Below are 13,527 nucleotides of genomic sequence, written 5' to 3' on the forward strand. Positions count from 1 at the left end.
CTGTAGCACAGAGAAAGGAGATCTGTTTGGCACATATTCCAAGACCTTCTACCATTGGGATTAAAGACAGAGGTCAAGGTTCAACCATCAGTTTAGATCATCCAAATATTCTAACCATTGTCACCTTCTAGGTGCTGGTAATACAAGAAGAAGACAGGAGTGAGAAGACAAACACAGGGAGGAAGGGGTTGAAAAAACTGTCCTCTAGTCCAAGTTGCAACTTCACATGGGTAAAAGAAAATTGTGTCTCTAAGAACATCAACTGAAATTCTTTCACCAACACGTAACCATCAGAAACAGGCTGGAAAGAGATAATTTGATTACGTCGTGAATTAGAGTTTTGCAAATATGCATTTAATTTAGAATTAATGGGATGCATTTTTGTGAGTTAATTGGAAAAAAAATGATTATTAAACACAAATTCCCTGATGTTTGACAAGTAGGTAGTAAATACCCATTTTGCACGCGACAGTTAATTCCCGATAAATATGTCTTTTTCAATAACCAGCTGTTTTATTTAACAAATAGATTGCTGTCTGGTGAAATCAAAATAAAGAATCAGAAAAAACTTGCAAATAGCAGGGCTCAGCACCCCTCACCATCTGCCCCGGAGACTGTATGGATAAGAGAAGTCCCAGGACAGTCCCTGAAAGCCTGCCCAATCCCCACCTCTGTCACTCACAACACAGTTTCCAAATAACAATTCCAAGCAGTCAGAGGATAGCTGACAAAGCAACTATGCCTTGTGTGTGGTGTTCTTTGTATTAGGCATTCCCTTCCCTCGATGCCTGTCGCCCTGGCAGACCACTCAAACATCACTTTTTCACCAATGCCTTCAGTTCATCTCTTTTTCCTATGTACTCCTACATCACTGTATATGTCTTTCACAACATTTATAGCACTGCAGTAAAATCTGTAGATTCCTAGAGGGCAGGCTTCTGGCGCATAGTAAAAACAACTATGAGAATAATAACAATGATCCGGCAGAGGCTGCTATTTGTCTTCCCAATATCCATCTCCTTTACATTTGTACCAAAGCCTAGGTCCTACTGACTGTAATGGATGTAATGGATCCTAGGTCCTACTGACTGTAATGTAATGGACTACATTTCCCAGCTTTCCGTGCAGCTAGGTGTGGCCATGTGATTAAGTTCTAGCCAATAAAATACAAGCAAAGAATTAACTTGGGAATGGCTCCTTAAGGGAGCTGCTTCAGCCGAGAGGTGGTCTTTTTGGTCTCCACCCCATCCCCCAACCTCATCTCACATACACATACTTGTTGCTGTTCAGACCATGGACGTGATACTGGATTACGATGTAACCTTGAGGATGGAAACCGCAAACTGAGAATGTTGAGACAGAAACAGAGGTAGAGCCTGGGTCCTTCGTGACCTTCTCGGCACCACCATGTTATTTTTGGACCACTGCCTCTACTGCCTTTTACGGGAAAAAAACGAACCAGAGTTTTAAAGCCATTATTATCACTAGTTAGTTAGATATAGTTGAACTGACTTCTAATTTGCACAAATGATAGCCAGAAATATTTATGAATGCTTACAGTATGTGGTTAAGTGTTTATATTTATTCCTATCTCATCCACATGACAACTAGTGAAGTCTACATCTGTATTTTATAGGTGAAAAAAAAAATCAGATCCTCAGATATTAAGTAGCAAGTCCAAGATCACCCAGCTAGTAAGTAATTAGGTTTAAAATTACACTGATGTAATGATGTTTATCTGATTCCAGGGTTTGAATTCCTAAGAAGCACAGCCCCTCAAATGAATGAAACAGTGGCTGTTCAGAGAAGCTGTCAGTCTGAGAATAGTACTGGGATCCAGCTCAGCCTTTAACTGTCTTTGGACAAATCATGTCACCTCTGTGTGACTCAACTGCTCACCAGTAAACAATAACATCAAGTTCTCTTCAATGAGCACATTCTATCTGCCAGGAACTCTTTTAAGCTTCTTAAAAGTGTTAACTCAGTCAATGCTCACGACCCCACCATGGGACGAATGCTATTACTGATCTCACTTTAAAGATGAGGAGACTGAGGCTGGCACAGGAAGTTAAGAAACTTGCTCAAGATCACAACCTTAGCAAGTAACGGGTGGAAGCAGGGCTGGTAGGCTCTGGGTCCGTTCATCTGTCTGACTCTGTGATTTACCCTGGGACCTTCCTCTCAGATTCCGCACAGCATCCAAGTGTTACCCCACACTCATGAGGAAATGGAAGTTTTACCTACGGAATGATGAAGTGAGGATTCAAAACTAGATCTACTTAACATGAAAGGCAAATACCTCCCCCAACTCCTTGGGTCGGGGGGAAAGTTGGGGAGGTCAGTGACTGAAGATGGGACTGTGACCCATCCAACCAGCTCTAAGCCCTGTTGCTGAAAAAGGGAGGACACATTGTTCACTGTGGAAATGAAGGGAAGCCAAGTAAAGCTAACACAGGATGCTGAGGAAGCCCAAGAGGGGAATTCTCCTCACCCACTGCTTGGTACCCTACCCTGGGCCCCCACAAAGAGATCTCAGTAAGATCCCTGAGCATGGAGCCACATAGCCACCCCCCCACACACACTGCTGAATCAAGAAGAAAGCCTGGCCCTTAATGAGCATGTAGGGATTGTATCAGTTTCCTGTGGCTGCTTTCATGAATTATCTGAAACGTATAATATAATATAAACCTGAAACGTATTCTCATTAACACCAGAAATGTACTCTCTCGGTTATAGAGGCTAGAACTTTGAAATCAAGGTGTCAGCAGGCCAGGTTCCTTCCAAAGACTCTAGAGAAGCATCTTTCTTTGCCTATTCCCAGATTCCAACAATACTTGGTGTCCTTTGTCTTGTAGATATATCACTCCAGTCTCTGCCTCCATCGTCACATGGCGTTCTCTTGTGGGTATCTCTGTGTGTCCTGTTCTCTTCCTGCAAGGACACCAATCCTTGGTTAGCATCCTCTGCAACCCAGTATGACCACCCCTTAACTTAATTACATCTCAAAGACCTCATTAAATAAAATGACTTTCATAGGTACTGGGATTAGCACTTCAACATATCTTTTTGAAAGACACACTTCAAGATACTCGGGGATGATTTGCTAAACTGAATTGAATAGGTTTATTCTCTGCAAAGGCATTGTTTTCCTGCAAAGACGGGGGCCAGCCTTCTCAGTGGTGAGATGCGAAAGTCTCCCACAGAAAACTTGTCCTCGGGTATGTCCGTATATCTGTGTATGTCTCTATGTTTGCTCTCTGTGTGTGTGTTCCTTGTGGCCTGCCATCACGTGGAATTCCACCCTTAGAGATGAATTTCTTGGGCAGTCTCCTAAGAGGCTATCCATTAAGTTAACTGTCACTCACATTGACTGTCAATTCATCAGACCGAAGGGCATTGAGAGGGTACAAAATGTGATAGGAAATGCACAGGGAGCTTGCTGGTGTGTGGAGTACTGCCCTAGTGATGCAAGTCTGAGAAGGTCTGGGCTAGGTTCTTAGGAGGCAGCACCAGGAAGGAGGCATGAGATCAAAGAAGGAAAGGAGGTGCTGAGTTGGGCTCAGTGACTTTTTACTAATATATTCTAAAACCCCTTTCAAACATTATATGCTCTCACCCTAGTCTTCCCAAGAGATGGTGCTGGGAGTGAGTTATGCCTTGCTTCTACACTGATGTAGTCAGAGGAGGGGATGGTGTGGGCAGAAAAGAGAAGTGGGAATAATCTCAGAGAGGCAGCAGTGAGTGGTGGCTTGAAGCAAGATCTTAATTCTCTGCCCAGGAATTGAACCTCTGTAGCCTAAATGAAGGGTTTCCCTGGTGGCTCAGACAGAAAAGAATCTGCCTGCAACTCAGGAGACCTGGGTGAAGGAAGATCCCCTGGAGAAGGGAATGGCAGCCCATTCCAGTATTCTTGCCTGGAGATGCCCATGGACAGAGCTTTGAGGACTACAGTCCATGGGTTTGTAAAGAGTCAGACATGACTGAGCGACTAACACTATCTTTACTTTTCAGCCTGAATGAAAACCAGGAGTCCTAGTCACCAGACCAGCAAGGGCTAAAGGTTAGAAGCTATTTTTCCCTGGATCTTACGCTCAGTGAAAAAAGCATTTATCATGGAGGCAAAAGCTGTAAATGTATAAAGTTTTTTATTAGAGACATAGCACAACAATAAGTGGGAAAGCACACAGAGAAACACTTTAATTAAGACAGAGGCAAGACAGAGATTCACACCCTGAGAGAAAGAATGTGGGGGTCCCCCCTGCTGAGGAGGAGCACAGAAAGAGGTGGTTAAGTCATTTATATAGGGCAGTTCTTCCAGGTCTTTTTTTTCTTTTATCTTTAGCTAATTTTCTGGTTACTTTTTCCATACCTGACCTGCCCTAGGACCCTCCCCAACATGCATGAGCAACTTTCTCTCAAGATGGATTCCAGCCCAGAGGCCTATGGGAATCATGTATTAGCATCACATATTATGGGGTGGTGCCCCCTCCTCATAACCCCCCAAAGAGCCTTTTCTGTGCATGTGAGATGGTTCCTTTGCCCCAAAGAGGGGGAATATATGACCTCCTGATCCTTTATTCAAACAGGGCTTACCACCCCTCTGCTCCTGCCATGACTGTTATCTTAAGGTGCCCACAGGAGACAAAGCCTGGCTACTTATCCCATTTCAGTTGTTACTTCCATTTCAAAGAGCAAACAGGAGACTGGTTGTAGGTATCTAACCTGGAGCCCACCTACCCTGTTTTAGGAAATGCAAACAGGAGGCTATTTGTAAGTGTTCAGCCTGAAGCCATTTTTTCTTGCTCCAAGAAATGTAAACAGGTGGCCAGTTGTAAATGCCTAGCCTTGGCATCTGTCTCCAGGGAGAGGATGGAGGGGGCAAAGCAGAGCTTCTAGTCCCAGCCCTTCTGCTTAGCAGCCAGGGGACTTTACAGGAGCCTCTTGCCTCTCTGGACTGCCCCCTACCTGTGAAACAAGAGCCTTAGGTGTGGTTGGCGAGTCTCGCAGATCCGGGCGGGTTTCCAGACTGTCTCCCTCCTGTCCACGTGGCCAGGTGCAGGCTCTCCTGCTTCAGTGTACTGGCTCTCCCGCACTCACTTAGGAAAGCGCCACTGAAGTAGCAGCTCCTCTGAAAGGGAGATGGGAGAAAGAAAGAGGAAAGGGAGGGGGATGAGCACACAAGTGAAGCCCAGGAAATTTGCTTCAAGTTGTGGGGAAAGTGGAACAGTAAGGGGTCTCCATCAGCAGGATGACTCTCGGCAAGCAGAGCGGAAGTGGTCCAAATTAACCCTAATAGGACACCTAGCACTCCACACTGCCGAGTACACATCCAGAGTGAAAGTCATTTGAAGATTTTTCTGCCACCAAATCAAACTGTTCTTTTCCCATTAACAGCCGTCACATGCAGTAGGTATTCTTGGCTCATGCTATTATGCCTCTGGGTTATTGTTTTAAATTTGAGTCTTTACAACAAATTACTGTACTTAGCCCATCTCAAGAAGCTCCGAGGGCTTACTGTCACTCACACGTCATCCTCGCTTGCCTCTCCTGCAGCCGCACTGCCAAAAGGAAGGAGAGCTGTGCTGTCCAGATATTCTGGGTGCCCCAGACCTCCGGGTGGGCTTCGAGGTTTTCCCCGGGCGCGCTCATCACCCTCCTTGGTTCCCAGTGTCTAATTCAGCAGCCGTTACCCTGCTCTTTGGGAAAGAAGGCCCACTCCTGAGTCTGCTCCAGACTCTGGGCTAAGCTAAGACCACAGGATGCCTTGTGTAGGAATTTAAAAAGTGAGTGAGGCAGATAACATCTGCTGGGGGATGAGCTGGCTTTGTCTTTGAACTTGAGAAGCTGTGAGCCATGAAGCTTGGGCTATGGGGGAAGTGAGGAGGAGCAGAAGGGGCTGCAGAATGGTTGTGGACTTCCACCACAAGGCTAAGGTTCTGCCCTGAGGCCAGGCACAGGGGCACAGTGAGAGAGCCCTCAAGGGGCCCAGGTGGGCACTGCTTATATTCCGATACTGTTGACATCACAGGGCACAAGCGGGCAGGTGATGTTCAGCAGTAGGTACCAACAACAGGGCCCACATTTTCCCCAGAAACTGAAAAATCAGCATATTTCCTGCATCTTGAGATATCATGAAGACATTATTCAGTCTTCAGTGGCCTGGTCTAATTATTCCCTTTGCTGGACTATGCACAAACATTTATACTAGCAACTGCAAAATTTTGTGTGTATGTGTTAGTCACTCAGTTGTGTCTGACTCTGTGACCCCATGGACTGTAGCCCACCAGGCTCCTCTGTCCATGGCATTCTCCAGGCAAGAATACTGGAGTGTGTTGCCATTCCCTTCTCCAGGGGATCTTCCCAACCCAGGGATAGAACTAGGGTCTTTTGCGTTGCAGGCATATTCTATACTGTAGGAGCTGCCAGGGAAGCCCCTCACAAGCCCCTACCCCACCCCCACCTGGGCTGGGACACAGTTTTGAGGACATTAGCCCACTGTGTCTCCATTTGCCTGGCAAAGCACTAAAGCTATTCTTTCCTGCTTCACCCAAAACTCTGTCGCTGAGATTTAATTCGGTCTTGGGGTACAGAGGCCAGATTTGGCTTCAATTTCAGCACTGCTGCTATCCCAGAGAGGCTTTATCTCAAAAAAGGATACCTCATTCCTCCTCTTCTGCCTGTTTATAATCTAAATCCCCATATGTCTTTTCTTTGTAACTGGAGCATGACCACTTTTTCTTTTCCCTAATCTCTGCCAAATGGCTCCAAAATTTCGTTCTCTGGGGAGCGTTGAGATCTCTCCACAGGTGCTGCACCCCCCTTCTCCCCGCCTCTCCACGCCCTTTTCCAAGGAAAACACAGTTTCTCCTACTCTGATACTTTTTATAACTCCCACCAGAAGCTTGTTAAATCTGCTCAACTCAAGGTGCACCCCTGCTCTGTTGTTCCCCTGCCACCCCCAGCCATCCAGTCTAAGGATCAGTATCTAAAAATTCTTCCTTTGTCTATTCTGCATCTCTCCTTCTGCATTTTCAGTGCCTCTCTCTTCCCTGTTCCACATTTCTGGACTATAGCGGTGAGCCTGGCATCTTGCATTACCACATGCCGGAAGTGGGCGATGGGGGATTCATCATCACCTTTCTGCTACTGCTACTTCAAGGCTTTCGAGCAAGGCTCCTTTCCCCAAGGAGGAAGATGGGATTGAATGAGCTGACTGTCTCGGATCCTTCCTAGCCCTAATGTTCATTCCTTCTGGCACTACGGTCAAAAAATCAGAAGTACATTGCTTTCCAGTCTTCTTCAAAAGGGATGAGCCTAGTTTCCAGGATCCTTTACAGAAGATTCTTCCATTCCTTATTAATACTTTACAACTAGACTTCCCTGGTGACCCAGTGGGTAAGAATCCACCTGCCCGTGCAGGAGACCTGGGTTTGATCCCTGCATTGGGAAGATCCTCTGGAGAAGGAAATGGCAACCCATTCCAGTGTTCTTGCCTGGGAAATCCCATGGCCAGAGGGGCCTGGCAGGCTACAGTCCATGGGGTCACAAAGAGTTGGACACGACTTAGCAATTAAACTATAACACGAAGAGCTGACTCATTTGAAAAGACCCTGATGCTGGGAAAGATTGAAGGTGGGAGGAGAAGGGGACAACAGAGGATGAGATGGTTGAATGGCATCACCGACTCAATGGACATGAGTTTGAGCAAGCTCCGGGAGTTGGTGATGGACAGGGAGGCCTGGCATGTTGCAGTCCATGAGGTCACAGTCAGACACGACTGAGTGACTGAACTGAACTGAACTGAGAGCCCTTCATCTATAATCAGGCATCCTGACACCCAAGAAGGAGATGGAAGAGTGGTATGGCCCAAGGTTTTGCAACCCTAACTTTGGAGGAATCCCTATTAACATCTTCCACAGGGAAATTCCCTTAGATACAACATTTGGAAAATTCCATTAGGATCTCACTTCACCCCAATGGCAGTCTCTCTTCCTGCTGTTCATCTCCCCAGTAAACATTGGTTCCAGCAATTGCGCCCCGCTCTGTAAACCCTGAGACCAAGGCACAAACACATTGTATGAAGTTAAGACCTGAAACTTCCCCTGGGTCAGGCAGTTCCTACAATTCTTTCACTTAACTTTCAGAGAAACAGATGAGTTCAAAAGAATAGGCACGTGGATTGTTACCTAGTAAGACACTCTCTTAAAGATATTTTCAGAGGTGTTATAGCTATTTTCTTGAACTGTTGTAAGAAAGGAGGTTAACATTAAACTGTGGGCAAACTTTTCTGAATGTTCAACACACACACGTGCATACATACACATACTTGTGCAATGCACGCACCCGCTTATGGGTCTTTCAGCTTGCAGTTCAGAGAAACATAAATGTTAAACAAAACAAATGTTAAACATATATGTTAACATAAATGTTAAACAAATGTTAAACAAAACAGGTGACCACTTTGGAGCTGCCTGAAAACTAGAACAATTTGACATCTGGAGGGGGGAAAATGGCTTTTAGTCACAGAAATAGGCATGTGGATATTCACTTTAAAACACCTGTTTTAAAAACTTCTCTTTGGGAGAACTTCCATTTATATTAGAATTCATAAAACAAAAACAGTCTGAATGTGTTATTAAAATGTTAACATCAGAAACAGTATGACAGGAGCCAGAGAGACTGGTTACCCAAAGAGGCTTCAAGGAGGGAAATCCCTGAGCAATTACAGTCCTTGATAAGCTTTTGTTTTTATATATAAGAACACAGCAATGGTTGCAAGATCTTAGATCCTTAGTTTCTGATTGTTAGGAAGAATTATCTGCTCAAGGAGCAGTAGGAGAAAGGGGAAAATAGAAAGAAAATGAAGATGAGCTAAGATTTCCTGCATAATATTCCAGGGAACTGGCAGGAGTGGTGTCTTGCCACCCTGGCCACAATCCTGCAAGGCAGGTGGCCCAGACGCCTATTTGTCTGTGTGCATACTAAGTTACTTCAGTCATGTCCTACTCTTTGCTACCCTATGAACAGGCCTGCCAGGCTCCTCTGTCCATGGGATTCTGAAGGCAAAAATAATGGAGTGGGTGGCCATGCCCTCCTCCAGGGTGTCTTCCTGACCCAGGGATTGAACCTGGAGTTCCTGCATTGCAGGCAGATTCTTTACCTCTGAACCACCAGGGATGCCCCCGTTCCTGTAACAGATGTGAAAATCAAGACTTTCAGAGACTAAGTTACCTATTTCTATCACAAATGTCTGATTCCAAAGGAGACCTGTCTCCCACCAGCCAACGGAAAGGGGTCTTCTGAAGCCAATGGCACAGTTTCTGCTGCAGCCTCATCTTTTGACTGAGCCCAGACTTATTAGATGCTCAACGCATCAAAGTCTCGACATTATGGTTGCTCTCCTAAACAAGAGTCTGTGTGGGAAATGAACAGTGAGTCCCAGTTTTCTTTAAAACATTCTTATGGTGATGCTTTAGAAGCCAAAATTGAGAGGAAAGATAATTCTTCCAGACCCTTGGCTCTTAAGACTTTTAGAGCAGAAAAGAGATTATGGGCTTTGAAGCCAGATAAACTTAGGTTTGCATCCCAACTCTGCCACTCAGTGGCTAAGTGGTTCAACCAAGCTACCTAACCTCCCTGAGTCTCAGTTTTCATATTTGTAAAAGGTATGTGTGATTAAGATTGAATAGTAGTGGACTTCCCTGGTGGTCCAGTGGTTAAGAATCCACCTGCCAATGCAAGGGACACGAGTTCGATTCTTGGTCCAGGTAGATCCCACATGCCACAGAGCAGGTAACCCTACGCACACCAACTACTGGAGCCCACATGCCCTAGAACCGGTGCTCTGCAACAGGAGAGGCCACCGCAATGAGAAGCCCCCACTCGCCGCCTGCACGCAGCAACGAAGACCCAGTGCAGCCATAGATAAATAATAAAAAGATTGAATAGGAGTGATAATAGCCAACATTTAACGCGTCAGTCCTTTGCATGTACAAACACATTCTTCTGACAGTAAATTTGTAACAAGGGTGTTCTAGTACAATTTTACAGATCGGGGGACTGAGATGCAGAGGTGTGGGATAACTCACCCAGGGCCAAATGGCTACTTAGCATTACGGCCAGGGTTTCATGGCAGGCAGCCAGAGCCCAGAGCCTGGGTCCCTGTGGACTTGGTGTACCTGCAGATGATGTCACGTTGGGGGCGTCGCCCAGCACAGGCTCAGGCCCTGGGGGTGGATGTGTTTCAGTGCCCCTGCTGATGATGTCATGTTGGGGGCGTCACCCAGCACAGGCTCAGGCCCTGGGGGTGGATGTGTTTCAGTGCCCCTGCTGATGATGTCATGTTGGGGGCGTCGCCCAGCACAGGCTCAGGCCCTGGGGGTGGATGTGTTTCAGTGCCCCTGCTGATGATGTCATGTTGGGGGCATGGCCCAGCACAGGCTCAGGCCCTGGTGATGGATGTGTTTCAGTGCCCCTGCAGATGATGTCATGTTGGGGGCATCACCCAGCACAGGGCCAGGCCCTGGTGGTGGATGTGTTTCAGTGCCCCTGCTGATGACGTCATGTTGGGGGCGTCACCCAGCACAGGCTCAGGCCCTGGGGGTGGATGTGTTTCAGTGCCCCTGCTGATGATGTCATGTTGGGGGCGTCACCCAGCACAGGGCCAGGCCCTGGATGTAGATGTGTTTCAGTGCCCCTGCTGATGATGTCATGTTGGGGGCGTCACCCAGCACAGGCTCAGGCCCTGGGGGTGGATGTGTTTCAGTGCCCCCGCCCCTCTCCCTTCATTGTCCCTTGTCAGGTGCATTCGCCTCTATCTTGAAGGGCAGGGGCAGGAATTACCTTCAATCCATGAAAACCTATATTAAATGGTTGTAAGAAGAAAACTGGTCCAAGATTCTTTATCACAATTCTGTTAGAATCCAGCCACAGTTGTTCACACCTGTCTAGGAAGCATAACAATCCACGACAGAAAGAAAACTTGGAGATTATCTAGTCCATTCACACATTCATCTGTGAAAGAAACAAAGGCCTGGAGAGAACCAAGAGCTTACCCCGCTCCACACAGTTTGTTTTACATTGAAAATTGAAGAAAGACATAGCAGCAGAGGGTAGAGGGGTCTTTTTTAAAGATTATTTTATATTATAGTTGATTAACAGTACTGTGGGCTTCCCTGATAGCTCAGTTGGTAAATAATCCACCTGCAATGCAGGAGACCCTAGTTTTATTCCTGAGTCGGGAAGATCTACTGGAGAAGCGATAGGCTAACTGCTCCAGTATTCTTGGGCTTCCCTTGTGGTAAAGCATCCACCTGCAATGCAGGAGACCTGGTTCTATCCCTGGTTTTGGGAAGATCTCCTGGAGAAGGGAAAGGCTACCAACTCCAGTATTCTGGCCTGGATAATTCCATGGACTGTATAGTCAATGGGGTCACAAAGAGTTGGACACAACTGACCAACTTCCACTTCACTTCAGCAATGCTGTGGTCAGTTCAGATGCACAGCAATGTGGTTCAGTTATACATAAACAAGTACCTATTCTTTTTCAAATTATTTTCCCATTTAAGTTGTTATATAATGTTGTATAGAGTTCCCTGTGCCACACAGCAGGTCCTTGTTGGTTATCCGTTTTAAGTACAGCAGTGTGTACATGTCTATTCCAGACTTCTTAACTATCCCTCCCCCATCAACCCATCCCTTCTTGTAGCTATGAGTTTGTTCTCTAAGCCAGTCTCTGTCTGTTTTGTAAATAAGTTCATTTGTATCACTTTTTTTTAGATTTCACATATAAGAAATATCATACAGTATTTGTTTTTCTCTGTCTGGCTGGCTTCACTTGGTATGACACTCACTCACTAGGTCCATCCATGTTGCTATAAATGGCTTTATTTCATTCTTTTTAATGGTTGACTAATAGTCCATTGTATTTATATACTGCACTTTCTTCTTTCTTTTTTTTAATGTTGGACTCATTCTCTTCATTAACTAGTTTCAAGATAATGATTTGCTTCCTTATTATTCTCCAAAAGGTATATACACACATGCACACACACAATCATTATAAGCTTTCCAATGTAAACATTTTTATGAGCTTCAATCCATTGTAATTATCATCATGTTTGAGTTCAAATTGTCCCATCTTTGACCACTAGGAGCCCTTTAAAGCTGGCCTCTGAATCCTTTTGATGTGACCCTAGCAGTATTTGACAGTTTTCTTTCTCTTTGGTAATCCAGGATGCTGTAGGCTTGTCTTGTTCATTTCTTAACCATGTCCCCAATTTGACCACTCTTCCCTGCTATTTCTGGGTTGATTATTGTTTTGGGACTGTTCATTGGACAGAACTCCAAAATATATATGACATATTTGTTACTGATACTATCACATATAGATATTAATAATTCCAATTACAACTCAAGCTTTTATGTAACCATTTTTCTTTTATATCTCCTTTCTTCCATATGAGACTTCTTTTATAAAAAAAATTAATTTATTTATTTTAATTGGAGGCTAATTACAATATTGTAGTGGTTTTGCCATACATTGACATGAATCAGCCATGGGTGTACATGTGTTCCCCATCCTGAACCCCCCTCCCACCTCCCTCCCCATCCCATCCTTCTAGGTCATCCCAGTGCGCCAGCCCTGAGCACCCTGTCTCATGCATCGAACCTGGACTGGCGATCGTTTCATATACGATAATATACATGTTTCAATGCTATTCTCTCAAATCATCCCACCCTCGCCTTCTCCCACAGAATCCAAAAGTCTGTTCTATACATCTGTGTGTCTTTTGCTGTCTCACATATAGGGTCATCGTTACCATCTTTCTAAATTCCACATATATGCATTAATATACTGTATTGGTGTTTTTCTTTCTGGCTTACTTCACTCTGTATAATAGGCTCCAGTTTCATCCACCTCATTAGAACTGATTCAAATGCATTCTTTTTAATAGCTGAGTAATATTCCATTGTGTATATGTACCACGGCTTTCTTATCCAGTCATCTGTCAATGGACATCGAGGTTGCTTCCATGTCCTGGTTATTTATATACTGTGTTTTCTTTATCCATCCCCCAGTTAATGGACATTCATCATCAGAGGGTTTTGGGCTGTGGAAAGGACATAGGAGACAAATGGGGAGTTGGAGGATGGACCTTCTCTGGGATATTAGAAGATAAACCAACAGACATGTGGCCAGACTCCTGTGAGTACTTGAAAGTAGCCTCTGTGAGAGACAGACTGAGCCTATAATTCACCAACCCAACCCTCAGTGTGAAAGACAGCTTCATCCAGCAGATTGTTGGGTTCTAGGTGCCCTGCTGACCACTCACTTTCTTGCCCTATATCACAGCTCCAAAGCAGAGCCCCATCTGTGATCTACAGTCCATGGCCTCAAAGCTATCCAAGGTAAGAGCAGTAGACTCTTTAAAGCCCACTTGAATAATCAGGCATAAAAGATACTCCCACTTAGCAATAGTTTGTTCCAATAGATCTGAAGGATATAAGTGAAGTCAAAACCACAAA

General features: G+C 45.2%; 1 long non-coding RNA gene across 1 annotated transcript; it reads right to left on the reverse strand.

Moving 5' to 3' along the window:
* Nucleotides 1–1,562: 1,562 nt before the first annotated feature.
* LOC139032369 (uncharacterized) lies at nt 1,563–10,285 on the reverse strand. Its single transcript, XR_011484882.1, has 3 exons — nt 10,089–10,285; nt 4,966–5,128; nt 1,563–2,931 (listed from the first exon to the last, which is right to left on the reverse strand). It is a non-coding gene; the product is annotated as an uncharacterized lncRNA (long non-coding RNA).
* Nucleotides 10,286–13,527: the final 3,242 nt, after the last annotated feature.

The sequence above is a fragment of the Odocoileus virginianus genome, chromosome 31, assembly GCF_023699985.2.
Source record: "Odocoileus virginianus isolate 20LAN1187 ecotype Illinois chromosome 31, Ovbor_1.2, whole genome shotgun sequence".
NCBI lineage: Eukaryota > Metazoa > Chordata > Mammalia > Artiodactyla > Cervidae > Odocoileus > Odocoileus virginianus.